At 43.9% G+C, this 24,735-nt stretch overlaps 1 protein-coding gene and 1 long non-coding RNA gene across 4 annotated transcripts in view; one reads left to right on the forward strand and one right to left on the reverse strand.

Annotated features, from left to right (window-relative positions):
- Window positions 1-24,735, forward strand: part of LOC146394562 (uncharacterized) — a 965,202-nt gene that overhangs the window by 908,209 nt on the left and 32,258 nt on the right. For 2 of the 3 annotated variants that reach the window (XR_014835332.1, XR_014835329.1), the window contains exon 8: window positions 6,088-7,147. The gene's annotated coding sequence lies outside the window, so the exon portion shown is untranslated. Of the gene's footprint in view, window positions 1-6,087; window positions 7,512-24,735 lie in introns of those variants that run through there. The other variant, XR_014835331.1, reaches the window with a different exon arrangement.
- Window positions 1-24,735, reverse strand: part of LOC146394564 (uncharacterized) — a 504,529-nt gene that overhangs the window by 26,273 nt on the left and 453,521 nt on the right. The window contains exons 9-10 of the long non-coding RNA XR_014835337.1: window positions 17,996-18,264; window positions 717-862 (exon numbers count right to left, since the gene is read on the reverse strand). This is a non-coding gene — a long non-coding RNA (uncharacterized LOC146394564). The remainder of the gene's footprint in view (window positions 1-716; window positions 863-17,995; window positions 18,265-24,735) is intronic.

A 24,735-nucleotide genomic window follows, 5' to 3' on the forward strand; every position in this document is an offset into this window, starting at 1 on the left:
ACCACTGTTACTATTCTTGCAGAATTTCAACTAATCCCTACCAACACCATATGACTCAGCTGATCAAGGACAACTTATACCTGTTTGTCTCAAAAATACTGAAAAAAAAAAAAATACACTGGCTCTAGCTCTAGTAAGTGGTATTTCCACTGATATCACTTTTCCGTTGCTATATAATGTAGGGGTAAACAAACTTTTTCTCTACCCTCTCAGGTTCAGTACCTGGGGCCTGTGAATTAAACTAACAAAAGACAGATTAATAAGAGAAAAAAAAGTTTACATACATATGCAACATTGCATATGCACAGGAGTACCCAGTGATGAGTAATTCAAAGATTAGTTAGAGTTGGGGTTTATATACCATCTTGATCGATGAAAGGAAGAGGAAGGAAAGGAACTTAGGGGAAAACAATTACTTTTTTGAAAGACAAATGGGCCCTTGGGAGAATGATGGGTGGTACGATATCTTGTGAAAATGTTGGTTTAGGTGTGGTGCCGACTTCTCGTCCCCTTCTCCTGGGGAGGGAATTCTAAGGATTTGTTTTGGGAGGCTCTACTTTTTCGTAGATAAGGGAAGCTCTCAGAAAGCTTCTTTCTGCATCTATGGATTCTCAATTACCGTCAAATCAAAATAATCCTCATGTCAAAGGAACCTATTCTGCCATAAGAAACCACCCCCATATGTAGTGATTTTAAATAACCAAAAAAATTCTCACCATTCTGTGGGTTTGCAGGGTCATCTTTCTGTTGGTTTCACCTGAGGTTGCCCATGCACGTGCTGTCAGCTGGACCCCTGGCTGGGCTGCAAGCATCTCCACTGGCAGCTCATCTGGCTATTTGCTTGGGCCCCTTGGTTTTCATTCTCGAATAAAACAGATCAGTTTCCTTATATAATAGTCTTGCTGTAGCATTCTGAGAGAGTTATTATGGAAGCTGTAAGATCTCTTAAGGCCTCCAACTGGCACAGTGTCACTTCCATTGCATTTTAGTTAAGGCAAGTCACAGGTCAGTCCAGACTCAAGGGGATGGGGAGAAAACACCATCTCTTTGCAAGAAGAGTGGAAAATTTACATCGCCAAAAAGCCTAAGAGGACACGTTGTAACCATCTTTGACAATTTAGCACACCACTCCAAGACGCTGTTGACTTTGGAGGAAATTGGTGGACCATTCTTTATGTTCAGTTTAATGAATTAAATAAGAGTGAGGAGAGACTCAGGTTTGACCCCTGGCCCGGTACAGTGGGTTAAAGGATGCTGCATTGCTGCCACTGTGGTGTAGGTTGAAGCTGGGAACTTCCATATGCCATCAGACAGCCAAGAAGAAGAAGAAAAGAAAAAAGAGATAAAGAAAAAAAGACGATGGGAGTTCCCATTGTGACTCAGTGGTTAATGAACCCAACTAACATCCATGAGGGGGCAGGTTCGACCCCTGGCCTCTCTCATTGGGTTAAGGATCTGGCGTTGCCGTGAGCTGTGGTGTAGGTCGCAGAAGAGCTCGGATTTGGCGTTGCTGTGGCTGTGGTGTAGGCCAGGTGTTACAACTCCAATCGGACCCCTAGCTTAGGAACCTCCCTAGGCCACGGGGGCGGCCCTAAAAAGACAAAAAGACAAAAAGAAAAAGAAAAAAAAAAGAGGAAAAAAAAGAGTTTTTGAGGAAACATGAGTTAAATGACATTTCCTTCCTGATTTATTTCAGAGGTACTCCTTAATAAGTGATACCAATGAAATCTAGCTAAATTAAGACATTTCTGAAAAAGGATATTGTAAAGCTTGCAGAAATTCCAGACAGAGTTTGGAAGCCCCATAGTCACGAACGATGTCCCAGATCATGCTCTATGTGGCACAGCACTGGCCATGCTGCTGGAAGGTGACATTAGGAACTAGCTCAGGAGAGAGGAAGTGGGGGCCACTGCTACTGCCAGCCCCACTGGGAAGGAGTCACATGACTCATCATTCTGCAAAGGGTGACAAAGAGCTTATCTGGGCCAGACTCAGAGTGATCTACCCCCAGGTGACAGCTGGCTCAGAAAAGCCTCTAGCTCCCAAGGAGCTCACATTCTCTTGGTAGGAAATAGAAAATAAACTATACATGTAAGAAAGAATTATGTTAGGAAATGATGAATAGTACAGAGAAATAGAAAAAAACAAACAAACAAACGTGGGACAGGACAAGAGAGATCAGGAATTGGTGGGGATGGACCGTGTTTAGAGAGAATGATTTTTTGTTTGTGTGTTTTTTAGGGCCGCACCCATGGCATGTAGAGGTTCCCAGGCTAGGGGTCAATCAGAGCTGTACCTGCCGGCCACAGCCACGCCAGATCTGAGCCGTGTCTGCAACCTACAACGCAGCTCCCAGCAACACCGGATCCTTAACCCACAGAGTGAGGCCAGGGATCAAACCTGCGTCCTCATGGATGCCAGGCAGATTCGTTTCTGTGGTGCCATGATAGGAACTGCGAGAGAGTGATTTTTGAGCAAACACTTGAAGGGGCTACAGAGGTTCTCTATGCAGATACATATGGGAAGAGCATCCCAGGAGTAGAGAACAGCCTAAGTAGGGCGTGTATGCACCTGACACATTTGAGGATCATAGACAGAGGCCAGTGTGGCTGGAGCAGAATGAGTGAGGGAAGCAAGTGGGAAATGAGCTCAGATGGGTAAGAGAGGAGCAGCAGTCACAGAGAACCTTTTAAACCATTGACTGGGCTTTGACTCTCTAAAGTGGGGAGCCAGTCCCTCTTTTTTTGTTGTTGTTATTGTTTTTTTGTCTTTTTAAGGCAGCATCCGTGGCATATGGAGGTTCCCAGACTAAGGGCTCAACTGGGGCCTACGCCACAGCCACAGCAATGCAGGATCCAAGCCGCACCTGAGACCTACATCACAGCTCATGGCAACGCCAGATTCTTAACCCACTGAGCCAGGCCAGGGATTGAACCAACATCCTCAAGGATGCTAGTTGGGTTCATTAACTGCTGAGCCACGATGGGAACTCCCCATTGCCAGGTTTTGAAGAGAGAAACTGAATCCAAGAAGGACCCTTTGGGGCTCTCCCTCTTCCAAAGCCTTTTTTTTTTTTTTCTTTTTTGGTCTTTTCTGTCTTTTCTAGGGCCAAACCAGCGGCATATGGAGGTTCCCAGGCTAGGGCTCAAATCCGAGCTACAGCTGCCGGCCCCACTACAACCACAGCAACGCCAGATCCGAGCCGCTCTGCGACCCACACCACAGCTCACGGCAATGCTGGGTCCTTGACCCACTGAACAAGGCCAGGGATTGAGCCTGCAACCTCATGATTCCTAGTTGGATTCATTAACCACTGAGCCACGACGGGAACTCCATGTTCCCTGTTTCTTGTTTGTAGGAAATTGGCTTCATTCCACCTTCCATGACCTTCCCTGAGTTTCAAAGGACAAATTCAAAGAGTCACTCATCAGGGAAGGGAGGGGACGCAGAAATAAAGGAGGAGTTGTCAAGAAACAATAGTGCAGTGATGGGGCAGGGTCCTGGCTCCCCCTCAAGGAATATACATGACAATATCTTTGAGTTCTTCTGCAGGAACTACGGCCCCCATTCACGTGGAGGATGGTACCTTGGAGCTGAGCACGGGCTGAGCACAGGCACTTCGACCCTCCTCTCTCAACTGGCCTTTAAAAACACTTTGCTGGAGTTCCCATCTGCGGCTCAGCGGTTCACAAACCCAAGTAGGATCCATGAGGATGAGGGTTCAATCCCTGGTCTCACTCAGGGGGTTAAGGATCCGGCGTTGCCGTGAGCTGTGGTGTAGGTTGCAGACGCAGCTCGGATCTGGCGTGGCTGTGGCTGTGGCTGTGGCTGTGGTGTAGGCCAGCAGCTGCAGCTCCGCTTAGACTCCTAGCCTGGAAACCTCCATATGCCGTGGGTGTGGCCCTAGAAAAGACACACACAAAAAAAAAAACCACTTTCTGAAACCTGAGGGTTCAGCGTTCTTGAGCACCAGCCACCTGTTTTTCTTGCTTGGTCCAGCAATAAACCTTCCTCTGCTGCAAACTCTGACTTTTCAATCTGGCCTCACCCTGTGTCGGGCACACAAACGTACATCTGGTAACCAAATGACATGATCTGACTTCGTTTTCAACAGAATCCGCTCTCTTTCGTCAAAGTATTCATTCCTGACCAATGTGTGGAATAATAACTCCGTAAGAGTGAAAGTAAAACGATCAATTTGATTAAACACAAGAGAATATCTTTGCCACCTGTGGGTGGGTAGATGGAATAAACAAAACCCTCCAAAACACATACCATGAAGCAGAAAACCTGACGCATTTGATTACCCCAAAATTAAGTACTTCCGTTCAGTGAGGCGCATCATTGCTAAAATTACCGGATAACTTACACAGAGGAGGAGAGGGTGATAGTGCCTCAAAGCGAGAAGGGCTTCACGTGGTACAAGGAGCTCTTGTGAAACAACCAGAAATAGCATGTACATCTCTCTCTCTCTTTTTTTTTTTTTAATGGGCAAATGACATGAGCAGACCATATACAAAGGGGGGAAACAAAGTCTTCGAAGTAAATGAAGAGACGTCTGAGATCGTAGGTAATCAGAGAAATGAAAATTCACACAACCATGAGATATTGCCTATGCCCCTTGACTGGCATCCTGTGGAAAGCTGGATGATATCAAAGATTGGCAGGGAGGTAAGAAGAGAGCAGCCCTTACGCATTGCTGATGGGCGTGTGTACTGTGTCACCCTTTGGGACAGTGATCTGGCGATACTCAGTGGAATTACACATAGACGTAACTCTGTAATCCAGCAATTCTGTTCCAAGGTATATATTCCCCCCCCCCATTCCTCACTTGGTAGGCAAGGAAGGTACGGAGGAGGATGTGGCTGAGCCTTCCAGTGAAGACTGGAATTCAAAACGCAGAAGGAAGCCCATAGTATTCTACTTGAAGAGAAGACGAAGGGGCTGGAGACAAGTTTTCCCTGCGTGTCCTCACATCCCCCATCCAGCCCATGATGGGGACTCATGAATGGGCTCCTTAGAAGCATAACCAGAAAACTGGTACCCAACATCGGCCCATGGGTTTTGAGAATCCTAAAGGAGGCATCAAAATAGGAATAAGCAGATGTGCGAGATGACACATTTTTTTTGTTTGGGTTTTTTTTCGGTCTTTTTTAGGGCTGCACTTGTGGCATATGGAGGTTCCCAGGCTAGGGGTCGAATTGGGAGCTGTAGCTTCTGGCCTCTGCCACAGCCACGGCCACACGAGATCTAAGTCACATCTGAGACACACATCACAGCTCATGGCAGTGCTGGATCCTTAACCCACTGAGTGAGGCCAGGGATGGAACCCGCGTTCTCATGGATCCTAGTCGGGTTCATTACTGCTGAGCCACTATGGGAACTCCCAAGATGACATGTTATAAAACTGTCATGTGTACAAAAGAGGAGGTAAGTGAATGATAAGACAGCCAGTGGATTCCGGGAGTGGCACCTTCTGGTACTGGAAGACCTTGTCCAAGGCACCCAACCTCTTGCTGAGAAGGAAAGGCTTAGGACTGATCCTGCTTTGGGGACATGCTCTGCTCCATTCACTTCTCTTCCACTTCATAGCCAGCCCAGCCTGGGCCGATGAAACAGTGCAATTTTCTCTTCCATAATAAAATAGCACAACACATCATGTCCTTGTTGTGAGGGGCTCCATGGGGGCTCCTTGTTGCAATGGCTCGTTATGCTGACCCATAAGACGGGCCACCTTGCTCAAGCGACATCCTGTGTTCGCTGCTGGTGCCAACTTTCCCAAGATGATGAGACTCCCCTACCGTGGGATACCACACACCTCCAGCTTTCTCAAGATTTTGAGATCACCCTATCATGAGACACCTCTGACTTTCTCGTGACTATGTGACCACCAGAGTCCAGCTGCAGGTGAAAGGTAAATTAAACTCGCCCTGTTTCAGAGAGTCCACTTCCCATCTGCGGGGTATAAGGAGACCCCGCCAGGAGGGCGGGGGGCTGGCTCTTCTCAAAGGTCAGTCACCCTCTCCTTTTCCCTCTAATAAATTTTCTTCTCTTTGCCTGAACACCTGGCTCGTTCTCTTTTTCTAGGCACTCGCCTTGCAATTATCTTCCTACTTCCAGTGCTACGATGATGCTACCTCTGCTGGATGGCAAGAAGAAGGCAGGAAAGGGGAATATCAAGTCCAGCAACTCCTTCAACTTCACAAGGATTTGCAACGTTGCCTGGCAGAGGGATCAGAACAGGTCATTTTTTGTTTTTGCAGACAGCTCGTTTATCACTGTGAGAGGCTTTCAAAAGGAAAGCGAGCTTGCTAGAACTGTGTGAAAATCTAGTTAGCTGAACCAGCAGTGGATTCCTTTCCTGGAGTGAGGTTGAGGCAGATGCTAACTCAGGTAGCAGTGGAGGAGCATGGGCTTCGAAGCTTTCTTTGATAAGGCCACTGATTCACACGTGGGGCTTAAGGGCTCCAGGGAGTAACATCCTACAGGCCTTGTTTACTGCAGCGAGTGCACCTACGCCCAGATGGAGGTGAATCCCTAACCCCCTGTGACTCAGTTTACCAGAGGAAAAGCGCAAAGAAACCATGAGACTTACTGGACATTTCCATCCCCAGGACCCTATTGGACAAGGGCTGATACAGGAAACTGAGCAAGGCCAATGGGAGAAAACCACAACTCTCTGGACCCCACGTTGGTACCCCCCCATCTTTAAGGACTAAAACCCCCTACAGGACAATAGAGAAAGGGGGCTCTTCTCCCCTCTCCCAGCAGCCCTGGGAGCTCTCTGCTTTCCTTTAATAATGACTTTGCTTGCTTGCTGCTTGTGTGTTCTCGGAGGTCATTCTTCGGCTGCCGTGAACAAGAATCCAGATTCCGGTATCAAGGTTACTTGACATTACTGCTTATCACTGGCTCGTGTCTGGGTCAGATCCTTCTGCCTCTTGCCGCAGCTGTTCTCACTGCTGGCTCTCTTGCACCCTTGCTCCCTCTCTCACCCTCCTTTCCCTCCTTCCTTTGCCTTTTCTCTTGTCTCACAATGATGGCCAGCTGTTACAGTGCAAAGACCTGAAGAGGCCCTCAGCCATCAGCATTCACTGCAGAGCCTATGGACTTCGTCTCCAGCTGCTGTTGCTCAGGGCCCCCAAAGGTACGCCACTGAACTTGGAACTTTTTCTCCAGTTTGCCATTTTGAATGAACAAAAGTGGTCAAGAGACAGTGGGAAACTATTCATCTCTCAGGATTTCTGTTTTTTGTTTGTCTTGCTTTGACATGAGGCAATGCCTCTAAGTGTTTTCCCATTACAGTAAGATAATGGTTTCAGAACTAAGCTATATATACTTTAGTTAAAAGAGTATCCTTCAATTGTTACTTTTTGAGAGGTTTTATCATGAATGGCTGTTTAAATTGTGTCAATGGCTTTTTCAGCCTCTATGAAGATCATTATATGTGTTCTTTTGGTCAATATAATACGAATGGATTTCTTAACATTGACCCATTTTCCTGGAATCAAGCCCTCTTGGTCAAGGGTGTTATTTTCTCACCATAACGCTGGGTTTTTGTTTGCAAATATCTTATCTGTTTTGTGTGTATGTCTGCCTTCTTGAGTATTGGCCCGTACTTTTCGTTTTTGTGCTGTCTTTATTGGGTTTTGCATCATGAATGGAATTAGAAAGTTTTCCTTTATTCTTTTTGTTTGTTTGTTTTCCTTTATTCTTAATGCTCTAGAATAATATAGAGAGCATTGGAATTATTTTATCTTTAAGGGTTTGATAGAATCTCTGGGAAAACATCTTGGCTTTGCTCTTTTTAATGGGGTAGTTCCTTAATTATTTTCTTTATTTCTTTTATGGAAATTGATTGTTCAAAGTCCAATGGAGTAAATTTTGGTAATGCATATTTCCCTAGGAAATTATCCATTTGAGCTAGATTTTCAAGTTCATCTCTATCTCCAAAGCAGTCTCTTGTGATTTTTTTAAAAAATAATTTCTTCCCTTTCAGTGGTTATTTGCTTCTTGTCACTTTTTTCCCCCTGTTTTTTAGGGCTGCATCTGCAGCATATGAAACTTCCCAGGCTAGGGGTCGAAACAGAGCGGCAGTTGCCAGCCTACGCCACAGCCACAGCAATGCCAGATCCGAGCCGTGTCTGTGACCTACCCCACAGCTCACAGCAACGCCTGATACCAGACCCACTGAGCGAGGCCAGGGATAGAACCTGAGTCCTCATGGATACCAGTCAGATTCTTTCTGCTGCGCCACAACAGGGACTCCCCATTTTTAAAAATTGTATATATTCGTGCCTTATCTCTTTTTGTTTTTGAAGAAGTTAGTGTCTTGTTATTTTTTAAATGTGATTTTGATTTATTAACGAGGTCTATTGCTTTTTTTTTTTTTTTTTTTTTTTTTTTTTTTGTCTTTTTGCCATTTCTAGGGCCGCTTCTGCGGCATATGGAGGTTCCCAGGCTAGGGGTCTAGTAGGAGCTGTAACTGCCCGCCTACGCCAGAGCCACAGCAACACCAGATCGGGGCCGCGTCTGTGACCTACACCACAGCTCACGGCAATGCCAGATCCTTGACCCACTGAGCAAGGGTAGGGATCGAACCCGCAACCTCATGGTTCCTAGTCGGATTCGTTAACCACTGAGCCACTAGGGAAACTCTGAGGTCTATTGCTATTTTCAGTCTCTGCTCATAGATTTATTGTTTCCTCTTCTCAACCTGCGCTTTTATCTCACAGTTTCTTTCCTTATGCTTTCTTATGGTTTACTTTATTCTTTTCCTAGTATTTTTTAAAACCTATGAATGTTCCTAGGATCACTGCTTTAAATGTATCCCACAGATTCTGATTATTATATATCTTATATACTTTTATATTATTTTTGAAGTATAGTTGATTTGCAATATTAGTTTTAGGTGTAGAGCAAAGTAATTTGATATTTTCATAGGTTATCCTCCATTTAAAACTATTACAAAATATTGGCTATACTTCCCTGTGCAGTACAACAGATCCTTGATGTTGATGTATTTTATACCTAGTGGTCTGTGGCTTTTAATCCTCTATCCCTATCTCACCCTTCCCCCTACTCCTCTCCCCACCGTAAGCACCATTTTGTTCTCTGTATCCCTGAGTCTGCTTCTGTTTTGTTGTACGTGTTCATTTGTTCCATATTTTAGATTCCACACTTTCATTACATTTTTTTCTTAAAGATCCTATAATTTCAGTCTGTGTTTTCCCTTCACCCAGGAGTTGTTTAATAGAAGAATTTTTCATTTCCAGGTAGAAAAACTCATTTGTTTTATTTATTTGTTTTTGCTGGTAATTTCCAGGTTTATTGTACTATGATCAGATATGCTATGTGTAATATTTCTACATGATGAAAGTTACTGATATTTTCCTTGTGACCAACCATGTGATAGAGGTTTTTTAACGTGTCATGAATGCTGGAGCAGAAGGCATATCAGGATGCGCAGTTCTATATACAGTCAGGATATCTACCTTATTATTTCGTTCAGGGATTCCATCTCCTTACATAGTATTTGTCCATTTGCTCTGTCTTGTACTGAGAGTATTAGAGTAACATCTGTTATTATTAGTCTGTGTCTCCATGTTTCCTGGCAAATCCTGTAGTTTTAGTTTTTGTTTCCTAAATGTGGCTGCTGCGTAATTTAGTGCCTGAATGTTCACAGTCACTGTGTTTTCATTTTGTATGATGGCTTTTAGCACAAAAAAAAAATGGCCTTTGTCCCATCTAATGCTGTGGGGCTTGAATTAAACTTTGCCCCATATCAGCATCTCCACCTGCATAGTATACCTTTCTTATTCCTTCATTTTTGGCTTTCTGAATCACTTAGTTGTAGATGAACCTCACATCCAAGGCATATAGTTTAGGTGTATTTCATGAGAAAAATTTTTAAAAATTTCAATAAACAAACGTATTAGCTATCGATTGCTAAACAAATAACTCCACAATTTAGCAGCTTAAAACAACAAACACATGATGGCACAGTTTCTATGGGTCTAGAATCAGGGGGTCTCTTAGCTGGGATCCTCTGTCTCACGTTCTCTCTCACAGGACTGCAGTCCAAATGCTGGCCAGGGCTACAGTCAGCTCAAGGTTCAGTTGCGGGAGTTCCCGTCATGGCTCAGCGGAAACGAATCTGACTAGTATCCATGAGGATGCAGGTTCGATCCCTGGCCTCACTCAGTGGGTTAAGGATTCAGCATTGTTATGAGCTAGGCTGTAGGTTAAAGATGCAGTTTGGATCCTGTGTTGCTGTGGTTGTGGTGTAGGCTGGTGACTATCAACCCCTAGCCTGGGGACCTCCATATGCCTCAGGTGCAGGCCTAAAAAGACAAAAAAGAAAAAAGAAAACAAATAGACATTAAGGTTCAATCATGGGAGGATTCACTTCCAATGGTGTCAGTTGGTGTTAGTTGCTTGCTGGCTGTTGGCTGGACATTGCAGTTCCTTGCCATGTGAGACTCTCTATAGGGTAGGACATGACCTGGCAGCTGTCTTTCAGAAACAATGCTAAAGGATGAGTGAGACAGAGGCCACAATCTTTTGGTCACCTAACCTTGGAAATGACATCCCTTTACTTTCGCAATTCCTTACAATTCTTTAGACGCTAGTCATTCATTTAACCTCCACTCAAGGAAACAGAATTCCACAGGGGCTTGAGCCTCAGGAGGAAGCATTTTAGAGGCTGCCAACCACAATCTGCCCCCGGCCCTTAATTATTCCCTTCCTTTCTATGTGCAAAATACACTTGCCACCCCCTCCCTGTCCCCCCGCGCCGAGGTCCTCAAAATTCATAAACTATTACAGCACCAACTCAAAGTTCAGAATCTGATCATGTGAATCAGGTCCAGGTGCAGCAACCTGGGTGTAGTTTCTTTTGTTCTGTGGATCCGTAAAACTAAAGAGACAAGTTATCTTCTCCCCAACACACCCAACATATAATTGTGGGACACGCATAGGATAAATGGTATACACATTTCTATTTAAAAAGGGAAAGGGGGAGTTCCGGTCACGGCTCAGCGGTTAACGAACCCAACAAACATCCATGAGGACGAGGGTTTGATCCCTGGCCTTGCTCAGTGGGTTAAGGATCTGGTGTTGCTGTGAGCTGTGGTGTAAGTTGCAGGCACGGCTCAGATCCCGAGTTGCTGTGGCTGTGGTGTAGGCTGACAGCTATAGCTCTGATTAGATCCCTAGCCTGGGAATCTCCATATGCTGCGGGTGTGGCCCTAGAAAAAAAAAAAGACAAAAAAATTAAAATAAAATAAAAAGGGGGTGGGAGGGACGCACAAAGGAGTCTCTGGTCCACAGAAATTCTGAAATCCATCCAGGCGATGTTGGATGATCCTTGATCAGGCGCGCATGCTTGGCTCCACTTGTCTAGCTTTGGGGTTCACTGTCTGAGTCAACATCTGTAGCTTAGTGATTTTCTTAGCCTGCTCCCCCTGCCCCAGTAGAATTTTGGGAATCCAAAAACCTCTTTTCATTTTGTTTTCTCTCTGCCTCTTATGGTTCAAATATAATTTTCTCATTAATTCTATGGGTCTTCTGTAAATTTCATTGGGATTTGCTCCATTAAGAAAGGCCCCACCTATACATCTTTGAGATAAAACTTTCTCCACCTTGTGCTGAGTTTCTAAGGGACAATACCCTGGTTTATGTTTTTAAAATATGTGAGGTACGCCTTCAGTCTCTTTAAACTACCTTGTGTAACTGAGGATAACTCTAAGGATCTAAATAGTACCTTTGATAGTGCCTAAGTATTAACAAGGAATTTTATAGTCACACTCTAAACTTCATTTTTTGACAATGTTTCCCTGGAAGTGCCCTGGATTTGATCTTTGCTCAGAAGCCTTTTTTTTTGCTTTTTTAGGGCCGCACCCGCGGCATATGGAGGTTCCCAGGCTAGGGGTCCAATTGGAGCTACAGCTGCTGGCCTACGCCACAGCCACAGTAACACCAGATCCACGCCATGACCTACACCACAGCTCACGGCAAAGCCAGGTCCTGAACCCCCTGGGCGAGGCCAAGGATCGAACCCACAACCTCATGGTTCCCAGTTGGATTCATTTCTGTTGCACCATGACGGGAACTCCCAGCCATTTCTTAATTTTAGCATTTTTCACCATTTGGAGAAGATGAGGATTTTCAAAACCATTAAGTCTTGGTTCCTTTTCTTAAACAGTCTTTCCCTCAATTTCTCTCTCCTCTTACATTTTATGATAAACAGCAAGAAGCAACCAGGTGGCAACTTGCACATTTTGCTTAGAAATAGCCTTAGGTAGATCACCCAGTTCATTAGGCACATTTTCTACTTTCCACATAACTGCAGGCAACAGCTACATTCTGCCACTGTATCACAAGAATCACCTTTCTTTAAGTTTTCAATAACATTTTCTCTTACTTCCTCTTAAGCCCTCACTAGCACCTCCTTCAAAGTCCAAAATTTTACAGTGTGTTGAGGGCATTTTATTTATTTATTTATTTTTGCCTTTTTTAGGGCCACATCCACAGCACATGGAGGTTCCCAGGCTAGGGGTGGATCTGAGCCACGTCTGCAACCTACACCAAAGCTCACAGCATCGCCGGATCCCCAACCCACTGAGAGAGGCCAGGGATCGAACCCGCAACCTCATGGTTCCTAGTCGGATTCATTTCCGCTGCACCATGATGGGAACTTCCAAGGCATTTTAAACATTAATACTTTCTGCAAGGTTCACTACCCATTTGCAATGCCATACCAGTGGTTTAGTTATTTGACTTCCACGTACAAAAATCCATACTCATCATCCATTATTACATGGCAAATTACCCCCAAAGTTAGTGGCTTAAAATCACAAACATTTTTTTTTTCATCCCACAGTCTCTGTGGGACAGAAAATTCTGGTATGGACTAGCTGCGTGCTTTTAGCTCCAGATCCCCCACAGGGCTCTAATCAAGTTGCGGTTGAGTGTCAGTCACTGCGGTAGGTCGCTTCTGATGATATGAATATTAGTCTTACTTCTTCTGTCATTATTTTTGCTACTTTCTCTCGTATCCATTTTACCCCTTGCTTTATGTCCTTTCCATTGTCCTGGTTGCTTTTTTCTTGTCTTTGTTCAATTCCCCTTATTAAATTTCCCTCGGATCTCTATTTTCCCTTAGGTATCTTGTAATTGATTCTTTATGTCTGAGATAATTTTGCCTTTTCTTTCTTTCTTTTCTCCCTGTTTTTTTTTTTTTTTTTTTTTTTTACTATTTCCTTTCTAGGTTTTTTTTTTTTTTTCCTGCACCTGTGGCATGCAGAAGTTTCCTGGCCAGGAATTGAACCCTTGCCAGAGCAGTGACCCAAGCCACAGCAGTGACAAAGCTGGATCCTTAACTCACTAAGCTGCCAGGGAACTCCTCCTTTCTTAGTTTTTACATTTCTTACAAGGTGGTTTTTCATATCCTCAAATATATGTTTGATTATATTTAATTCTTACAGTTTTCTTCTGCTTTGTGGTTGTTTTTCCAGTGGGAACTTTCCTCATATGTATGAAATTCTCTTCATAGGTGTGAAATTTCCTCATATGTGTGAAATTTTGTTTTCTGATTTTCGAGACTAGCTCTATGTGGATTTGCTGATTTTCCTTTTGTTCATTTCTCTGTAGCACTGGAATATTTTGCAGGATTCCTGGACATCACAAAGTCTAGGCACCTAAGCAGATGGGTTGGTTGGGTGTTTGGGTGGGGTTGGAAAGGTTCTGTATCCTCTAGTTTTATGATTCTCTTCTGTCCTATTGGACCCTACATGCCCTAACCCCCTTAGCTTTTTTTCCTTTTTCCCACATAAGTGAATTTTCTCTCATCGTTCTCGACTTTTTTTCTCTCTTCCAGAAGCTGCGTGTTTTAAAGATTGCCCCCGTAAAACAAAACTACTTTTACCTCCCTTTCTTGCAATCTACTTTCAAAGCTTTCAGATGCGTTTTTAGGATATTCAGACTTAAAATGGACTTCATCTTTTTTTGCATATATATATATTATTATTTTTATTTATTTTTCTTTTTTATTACTCAATGAGTTTATTACATTTATAGTTGTACAATGATCATCACAATCCAATTTTATAGGATTTCCATCCCCTAACCCCAGTGCATCCCCCCACCCCCCAAACCATCTCCTTTGGAAACTATAAGTTTTTCAAAGTCTGTGAGTCAGCATCTGTTCTGCAAAGAAGTTCAGTCTGTCCTTTTTTCAGATTCTATGTGTAAGTGATAACATTTGATGTTGGTGTCTCATTGTATGGCTGACTTCACTTAGCATGATAATTCCTAGGTCCATCCATGTTGCTAAAAAGGCTAGTATTTCTTTCCTTTCAATGGCTGAGTAATATTCCATCGTGTATATGTACCACATCTTCTTGATCCACTCCTCTGTCCGTGTACATTTAGGTTGTTTCCATGTCTTGGCTACTGCAAATAGTGCTGCAATGAACATTGGACTACATGTGTCTTTGCACGTCATGGTTTTCTCTGGATAGATGCCCAGGAGTGGGATTGCTGGATCAAATGGTAGTTCTATGTTTAGTTTTCTGAGGAATCTCCATACTATTTTCCACAGTGGTTGCACCAATTTACAATCCCACCAACAGTGTAGTAGGGTTCCTTTTTCTCCACACCCTCTCCAGCATTTAGTGTTGGTAGATTTTTGGGTGATGGCTATTCTGGCTGGTGTAAGGTGGTACCTCAGAGTGGTTTTGATTTGCATTTCTCTAATAATGAATGATGCTGAACATTTTTTCATGTGTTCTTTGGCCATCCGTATGTCTTCTTTGGAGAATTGTCTGTTTAGATTTTCTGACCATTTTTTGATGGGGTTGTTTGTTTTTTTTAGTATTGAGCCGTAGGAGGTGTTTATAAATTTTGGAGATAAATCCCTTGTCAGTTGATTCATTTGCAAAGATTTTCTCCCATTCTGTGGGTTGTCTTTTTGTGTTGTTTAGGGTTTCCTTTGCTGTGCACAAACTTTTAAGTTTAATTAGGTCCCATTTGTTTTTGCTTTTACCTTCATTACTCTAAGAGGTGGACCTGAGAAGACGTTGATGTCACTTATGTCAGAGAGTGTTTGGCCTATGTATTCCTCTAAGAGTTTGATAGTGTCTGGTCTTACATCTAGGTCTTTCATCCATTTTGAGTTTATTTTTGTGCATGGTGTTAGGGAGTGATATTCAGACTTAAAATGGACTTTTTTTTTTTTTTTTTGCTTTTTAGGTCCACACCTGCAGCATGTGGAGGTTCCCAGACTAGGGTCTAATTGGAGCTGTAGCTGCTGGCCTATGCCACAGCCACAGCCACAGCAACACCAGATCCAAGCCTCGTCTGTGACCTACACCACAGCTCACGGCAATGCTGAATCCTCAACCCACTGAGCAAGGCCAGGGATTGAACCTACAGCCTCATGGTTCCTAGTCTGATTTGTTTCCACTGAACCACGACGGGAACTCCAAAATGGACTTCATTTTTTGGAGGCTGATTTTGGATCTGTTTATGCCCCTTCTCTAGCTTTCCTCTTCTGTCTTTCCCAGTTTTTCTCCTTTTGTCTTATGGCGGGAGGGTGGGGAGTTAAGAGGGCAGCATGAGAGACTTCAATGGAATTTGGTGATTTGTTATTTTTTTCTTTTTCTTTTTATGGCCACACAGGTGGTATATGTAAGTTTTCCAGCCAGGGGTCAAATTGGAGCTGCTACTGACAGCCCACACCACAGCCATATCAGATTTGAGCTGCATCTGCCAGATCCTTAACCCACTGAGCGAGGCCAGGGATCGAACCTGCATCCTCACAGATACAATGTTGGGTCCTGAACCCACTGAGCCACCATAGGAACTCCAGCGATTTGTTATTTTTTTAACCTACACCTACTTTGAGGTTTTGGCATTTTATGTCTTCAGGCTATGCTGAAGGCTTGGTTTTTGTATAAGTTTACATTTTGCATCTTTTTATTTGGTATGGTTTGGGGAAGTTATAGTGGGAGGCTGGTAGCTTGGTGGTTGCCATTGACTTTAGCAACCCAGGAGTTGGCAAATTTTTTTAATGCTTCTGGTTACTTTTTCAAAGTTTGTATTCTTTGTTAAATTGGAAGCTCCAAAAGGGCAGGGGCCATTTCTATCTTGTTCTGTTCTATCCCCTCTGCCTAGTGCAATTACTAGAGATTCCAAAGAGCCCTGAACGTTAGTCTGAAGTAATGAATAGCAATGACTCAGAAGATTTGGGTTTAGATACTTAGCCTATTAGGCCTTTGACCCTTTGTCTAAAACCAAGGATCTCAAAGGATTTTTGTGGGAAAAGATCAAGTATGAAAGTGCCTGACAACAGCTATTGTTCTGTCCATGCTTAGCTAACCTTTACCTCTCATAAGCACACACAGACACACACACAGACACACAGACACACACACACACACACACACCCCTCTGTATTAGTAAATTACACTAAATCTTTTTACATATAATTTTTTCTTACTTTCATCATTCTCTTCTCTTTTTTTTTTGATAGGCAAGAAATAGATTTATCAAGATAGGATGCTCATGAGAGATGCAGGTGGGCAGGCAAGGAAGTTCTGCCCATCATTCTCTTCTTATGAGTAGAAGTTTCTCATATCAGATTCCTTAAGATCTAGCTTTAGAAAACTCCCCTTGCATCTTTTTACCTTTATAAAAAAATGTAGAGGAGTGTCTGCTGTGGCACAGTGGGTTAAGAATCTGACTGCAGTAGCTTGGGTTACTGTGGAGGTGCGAGTTTGTTCCCCTGCCCAGTGCAGTAGGTTAAAGGATCTGGTATTGCTGCAGCTGCAGCTCAGATTCAATCCATCGTCTGGGATCTTAAATATGCCATGAGTGGGGGCATAAAAAAAAAAGAAGAAAAAGAAAAAGAAAAAAATGTAGAACACAAATTAAAATGTTGGTGAATGTTAGTGCACATTTTATTTTATTTAAAAAAAAATTTTTTTTTTTTTTGCTTTTTTAGGGCTGCACCTGAGGCATGTGGAGGTTCCCAGGCTAGGGGTCGAATTAGAGCTGTAGCTGCTGGCCTACACCACAGCCACAGCAACGCCAGATCCGAGCCGTGTCTGCCACCTACACCAGAGCTCACAGCAATGCCGGATCCTTAACCCACTGAGCGAGGCCAGGGATTGAACCTGCATCCTCATGGATGCTAGTCAGGTTTGTTACCAATGAGCCACGACGGGAACTCCTTTATTTTTTATATAGATAGTAACTTATGTTCATAGTTTATGTTAACCTAAAAAAAGCTAGTGTACTGAAATCCAACTTTTCTCTTGAAATTTAGTAATTATAACAGTCCTATTGGTAATAGTAATAATAATACCTAACACATTTTGGGAATTTACTCAATTTACTCTATGTCTGCCACCATTTTAAATCCTTTAAAGTCAATGACTCATTTAATCTTCACAACAAGGAGTTCCCGTCGTGGCTCAGTGGTTAACGAATCCGACTAGGAACCATGAGGTTGTGGGTTCGATCCCTGGCCTTGCTCAGTGGGTTAAGGATCTGGCATTGCTGTGAGCTGTGGTGTAGGTCACAGATGCAGCTCAGATCCTGCGTTGCTGTGGCTGTGGTGTAGGCCAGGGGCTATAGCTCTGATTCAAGCCCTAGCCTGGGACCTTCCATATGCTGTGGGTGTGACCCTAAAAAGACAAAAAAAAAAAAAAAAAACTAAAAAAAATCTTCACAACAACACTGTGAAATAGGTATTATTATTATCCTTATTACATACATAAGCAAAGTGAGTTGAGTTAACTGGCTGGAGGTCACACAAGCTAGGAAATGGTGTAACCAGTATTTGAACCCAATGAAAAAGATGTTATGAGCTAATGAGGCAAATGGTAAAATACTAATTATTCGGTTGGACTCTTCTTTAATACCTATTCAAGCTAAAAGCCCCTAAGAAAAAGTAAATCTCCTATGGATAGGATCACTTTATAATACTCACTACAGAGGGTGGAAATCTTCAATTCCCGGGAGGAGTAGAGGTCCAAACTGCAAAGGGAGCATCAACTTGCAAAGGCAGACGGCTGGAGGTGAGCGAAGGAGAGACCTGGGCACAGGCTGGGGGAACTCTAACAGAAGATAATAGCTGAAATTTTGTATCCATCCATCCTGCAAGGAAAGCTCAGCTTCCGTGTGTGATGTCAGAAATGCATAGCTTCAAGGCGGTCAATTAAGATGCTCTTATTTTTCACAGCAGTCCTCTTTGGGATTCTTTGACGAGGAAAACAAATGAAGCAAAATGAAGTTAATGACTCTTTCAAGTCCTTCCATCAAAGGCTCCCAAATTATATCCATTGTATCAGTGAAAAATGCCCCTGTAGGAAAATCAGTTGCTCTGGGACACAGGGATGGGGGGAAGGGAGGAAGCAGGAGGTGCTCAGGCTCAGTGACATCCTAAAGATGGTGCAGAGCTGCTGGCTCCAGCCACAGAAACTGAAGGGACTGGCATTGGGAGGGGACATGAGCATTTGAATTCCAACCTCCACCCCACGCTTTCCTCCTTAGAGGCCAGATGTGATGAAAGCATGCGCAGCAGGAGTTCCCGTTGTGGCTCCGTGGTTAACGAATCCAACTAGGAACCATGAGGTTGCAGGTTCGATCCCCAGCCTCGATCAATAGGTTAAGGATCCGGCGTTGCCGTGAGCTGGGGTGTAGGTCGCAGACTCAGCTTGTTTCCCGTGTTGCTGTGGCTGTGGCGTAGCCCGGCGGCTACAGCTCCTATTAGACCCCTAGCCTGGGAACCTCTATATACCGAGGGAGCAGCCCTAGAAAAGGCAAAAAGACAAACAAACAAACAAAAAGCATGCGCAGCAGCCAACCACAACATCCATATTAAGAAATCAGTGCTCCTTCATCATTATTATTATTGGCTTTACCCACGGAATGCAGAACTTCTCCGTCCAGGGATCGAACTCGTGCCACAGCAGTGACAACACCAGATCCTTAACCACTAGTCCACCAGGGAACCACAGATCCTTATTATTAGGTTTGAAAAAGGAAAAAGTGTGAAAGGATCTCGGACATCCATTAAAAGCACAGGCACACCTGACTTTTGTGTTACTGGTGCCATTAGTAATTAAATCCTTGGCTTTCTTCTTACCCAAGATGTTCACCTTACGAGTTTCTCAAAAATCATCACTTAATGTCCCAAATCCCAGAGTGAGCTGACAACATGGATACTAAGAAAAAATAAAGCTCAAGCACATTAGATTACTTAAAGATACACAAGAGAAGCATGAACTCTATTCCCGGGAAAGAGTAGGATCTGTGCTGCCTTTGTCAGCTACACATTAACCAAGACATGTGAAATGTGTCCTTTGACCTCACCTACAGTTGCTGACCTTACTGTGAAATTCCTAGCATTATCTCAGCCACTGCAACATCATAAAGACCTGTTAGGACATTAATCTGAATGGCATCACAATCCTATACAAATGAAAAGACTGTATCAAATGAGCATTTTTATGCATTGCAACAAGAACTTGAAAAATAGATGTCTTTTCCTAGGTATGTCAAATACATTTCAGAATTGGACAGGGAACAAAGGGCCAATCTTATTCCAGGTAAGGCAAACAGACAGGTAGACCCTCACACACACCCCCCTTTTTTTTTAACAGCTGCACCTGGGCAAGTTCCTGCACCTGGGCTAGGGGTCAAATCAGAGCTGTATCTGCCGGCCTATGTCACAGCCACAGCAACACCGGATCCAAGCTGCATCTGTGACCTACGCTGCAGCTTGTGGTAACGCTGGATCCTTAACCCATTGAGTGAAGCCAGGGATCAAACCCGCAACCTCAAGGAGACTATGTCAGGTCCTTAACCTGCTGAGCCAAGATGAGAACTCCAGGCAGACTATTTTTGATATGTCTTAGAGTGGCGATAGGTTTTTCCCTTTCTTATTCCCACCCCATAACATGAATTCTGTTCGGGGATTTGAGAATCAAAATGTTTCACTAGCCAGAACAGTCACATCACATAACTTCCTAAGCATGCTTAGAACTGTCTGTATGGGAGTTCTTGACATGGCGCAGCAGAAACGAATCCGACTAGGAACCATGAGGTTTCGGGTTTGATCCCTGGCCTCCCTCAGTGGGTTAAGGATCTGGGGTTGCCGTGAGCTGCAGTGTAGGTTGCAGACGCAGCTCAGATCCCTAGTTGCTGTGGCTGTGGTGTAGGCCAGCAGCTGTAGCTCCAATTGGACCCCTAGCCTGGGAACCTACATATTCAGCAGGTGTGGCCCTAAAAACACAAAAGCCAAAAAAAAAAAAAAAAGATACATCTCTAATCCGGTAAACAAGATTCATTGGATATGGGGGTTTTAAATACCCAGAAAATAAACAAGAATGAGATTGGAAAACAGCTGTCACTTCGCATATTGGTCACGTTTGGGAATGAGTTCCTTTCAGGAATCCTGGGACAGCTGAGTATCTGATTCATTGCTTCTGTCCTTTTGGCCTGACTTTTAGGGAATATTTGTTTATGCCCCAACTCAAAAGAGCAGACTGCAAGAGAGACAGAAGACCCATTTCTGGGCAATATCTCTGAGTGGAAAACTTCAAATCCCCTGTTAGAAAATAAGGGATATGTGTTGTAGAAAAGAAGGGACGAGAAACTCAATCCACACCCAGAGTTGAGTGAAGGTCACTTCGGGGGGATGATGGCGGGGGTAGGGGATGAAGCTGTGTATTTGTGAACCTAATAAACGAATCTGCAAAGCGGACAGGTTGACCATGACAAAAACGCATGTCCTTCCTCCAACCAGATTCTATCTTATCACCCCTCTCAGAAGGCTGGCCTCTCTGAGTGCTGACTCCAAGGAAGCCTGCTCCCCAGTGGGTTGTCCCTGACAGGTACAAAGGTTACCCTTTTCCATCTATTGTCCATTGATGACAAAAGGAAACTAATTAAGCATAATTTCCAGGCTGTCAGAGTTCAGGTCCCCTCAGTGGCCTGAGAATGACTTGCTGGCTTGGAAGGGTGCCGGCTGTGTGTTGGATCGAGGCAATGATCCTGCACGTATTAATTCCAGAGTTAATGGTGAAATAATAGAGTCACAACTCGTGGGAAGCATATTTTTCTGTCCTGAAGAATGAAGTCACCGCAGATGTGCGAGTGCATCCGTGTTCACCGCTATCGAAAGTTCTCCCCAAGCCGCCTCCTAAATCCACCAAGTCTCCTGAAGCATTTCCAGTTTGTGGCATTTGCTATTATCCTTAAATGTGGTGTTTTCATGGCTTATTTACTTAAAGGCTCATTGTTGTGCATTTGTGAAGATATTTCATGGCATGCTGTCTCAGTTGAGAACATTCATTTCTTTGTATGAAGACATGAAACCTAGCAGGACCCTGTGGGGCTCCTGGGCACACAAGCCTTTCAGTGCCCTATTTCTTGTTTTTAGGGAATAAACTCGAGCTGCCAGGACCTTCCCTGAGTTCCAAAGGGCAGATGCAAACAGTTGCTAATCAGGGAAGGGAGGGGACGCAGAGCCCAGGGCAGAGAAGTCCCCAAACCAGGAGGTCCTGGACCCTCCTCAAGGAATATAGATAACAATATCTCTGAGTTCTTCTGCAGAACTACACCCCCCCCCCCGCAACAAATGGAAGATGTTACTGAAGCATTTTTTATTCCAGAACAAAGACCCCCAGACCCCTGAACACCAGCTTTGAAAACAATGCAAGCTTGCCTCCGTCCTGATCCTTATCTGCGGCCCTATTTTTCACTCCCCCAACTATAAAACCACCTCCCAATCTCTCCTAAGGGGGGCACAGTCTTCGAGGCATTAGCCTACTGTGGCCCCCTTTGCCTGGCAAAGCAATAAAGCTGTTTTCTCCTTCGCCCCAAACGCGGCATTTCTATTCAGCACCGGCAGGCAGAGGCTGAGTTCTGGCAACAGACCTACCTGCTCTCAAGACGGCTTCATGACAAACAGCCCCACTGTCTTTCTCTGAATGGCAACGCTGATTTTGTTTATTGATGTATTTTGTTACAGCACTTCTATTCTTAGCATCCCAGAGAAGTCTGTCTGCTAAACAATGAACTGATATTGGACAGTAACTTTATTTTTGTCTCTTTTGCTAACTGTATCGACTCACTGGATTGTTTGTTTTTGTGGCCCTGCACTGGTCTGGCCTTTAGTCTTGACTCCATCATGTGCCTGAGAACCTGGTCCATGGTAGATGCCCAATTAAAATTTACTCACTGGGGAGTTCCTGTTGTGGCTCAGCAGTAACAAACATGACTAGTATCCAAGAGGATGCGGGTTTGATCCCTGGTCTTGCCACACACACACACACACACACACCCCTTGCCTTCTTGCTGGGATTATGTCCACAATTGGGCTTGTGTCAACTGCATACTGTGGAAGGATAATTTCAACAATTGTTCCAATGACTGCCTTTAGGAAACTTGTCAAAATGGAAGACCTAGAAATAGGTCTTGTCCCAACTTTACCAGCGCATAGATGGCCCTGGCTAATTGAGTTGCCTGGCATGCAGATGAAGCTTTAGAAACGAAACCTGACACTAGCTGTGTGAGCTTAGAGCTGGGACTTGAACGTTGAAACTGTGTACTGTACTAATGGGCACGGGGGCAAAAATTGTTACCACCACATCCGCCCAGGTCTTGCATTACCCCCTTGGGTAAGTATGCTATTAAAACGTCACATTTCTGGAGTTCCCGTCGTGGCTCAGCAATTAACGAATCCGACTAGGAACCATGAGGTTGTGGGTTCGATCCCTGCCCTTGCTCAGTGGGTTCAGGATCCCGCGTTGCCGTGAGCTGTGGTGTAGGTTGCAGACGTGGCTCGGATCTGGCGTTGCTGTGGCTATGGTGTAGGCCGGCGGCTACAGCTCCGATGAGACCCCTAGCCTGGAAACCTCCATATGGTGCGGGTACAGCCCTAAAGAGACCAAAAAAAAAAAAAAAAAAAAAAGTCACATTTCTAGGCGACTTGGTTGTAACTGTGTTCCTTTCCAGACACGTAGTTCCCTTAGAAGTACTGCACAAGCACAATCCTCTTTATGAATTACAGACAATTACCGGTTTTTCATGCTTGAACTGTTTTATCTGCTTTGGCCCAATTAAATTTGGCAGGATAAATATTTGAGAGGGAGAGGTGTACGGTTTTATAGGTAAATCTGTGAACCTGGCTCTGAGGTTCACTGTATACAAACTGCTTTTCCTATTAACAGCACTCAAGGTGCTTCCCTGAGACGTCATCGAATGGGTTAAATGGCATTGCTTATGTTAAGCCTTCCAGCATCTATTTGAGAAGTTCACTGTCTCATTGTTTCTAAATAATGCATTTAACCATGTTGACCTCTTCTAAGAGGATCACATATTTAGATACAGTCAACCCCAAAGCTCCATATTCAGAAGTCTATACTTAGATCCCAGCTGTTTGTTTTGATTTCTAATTCATGGTTACTCGCTGAACGGGTTTTTGCAACAGGAGATGAATGGGGATTTTGTTGGCTTATAGAGTATCTGTATATAAGGGATGCCCTTACTTTTCACTGAGGAAGTTAAATGCCTTTTTTTTTTTTTTTTTTTTTTTGTTTTGTCTTTTTGCCTTTTCTAGGGCTGCTGCCTTGGCATATGGAGGTTCCCAGGCTAGGGGTCCAATCGGAGCTGTAGCTGCTGATCTATACCAGAGCCACAGCAACTCAGGATCCAAGCCATGTCTGCAGCCTACACCACAGCTCATGGCAAACACTAGATCAAAGCCACGTCTGCAGCCTACACCACAGCTCATGGCAACACCAGATCCTTCACCCTCTGAACAAGGCCAGGGATCAAACCTGCATCCTCATGGATACTAGTCAAATTTGTTTCCACTGAGTCACCACAGGAACTCTGGGATACTGGAAATTTTGAAGTAAAAGTGGGTGGAGCAAGAAACCCTGAAATACTTTGCAGCTTTTGACTTTTATGCCTCATCTATTTTTCTGTTTCTAAACAGAATAAAAGGTGGTATTTGCCCAGAACTCTGTTCACTTTTATTTTGAAAATACGATGCTTGTAATATTTTCATTTTTAATGAGCAGATTCCATTATTAATAGTTTAGGCAAAACTTGTAAATTAATTACTTCAATGGAATTTGGTGATTTGCTATTTTTTTCTTTTTCTTTTTATGGCCACACAGGTGGTATATGTAAGTTTTCCGGCCAGGGGTCAAATTGGAGCTGCTACTGCCAGCCCACACCACAGCCGTATCAGATTTGAGCTGCATCTGCCAGATCCTTAACCCACTGAGCGAGGCCAGGGATTGAACCTGCAACCTCATGGTTCCTAGTCGGATTAGCTAACCACTAAGCCATGATGGGAACTCCTAAGTTCCTTTTAATGATGAGATTTTTTTTTCTTACTAAACTCAGCAGATTTTGCCCCTTTTTTTCTGCTCATAAAATGAGCATTGTTTCCTAGGCGTTACAAAGGCCAAATATTTTAATATCATCCTGAAATGGGATCGTAGTTTTGAAACATCTGCACCTTCTTCAATTAGCTCCCACCTACTGGAGCAGTGGAATTTCAGTGTTTCAGGGGAAGGGTGGATATGCCCACTAGGAGAAGATGCTGCCATTTCTCAGCATTAAGGGTCGAATTAAATTTTTATTTGCATTCCTAGGAAAACAAGGAACAAAGCTTGAAAATCATGCTTTGAGGAGGGGGAGAACATTTCA

This window comes from Sus scrofa, chromosome X (genome assembly GCF_054392235.1).
Source record: "Sus scrofa isolate SSC_HxYL_T2T_F1_AM1 chromosome X, Sscrofa_HxYL_maternal_Yorkshire_Landrace_v2.0, whole genome shotgun sequence".
NCBI classification, from domain to species: domain Eukaryota; kingdom Metazoa; phylum Chordata; class Mammalia; order Artiodactyla; family Suidae; genus Sus; species Sus scrofa.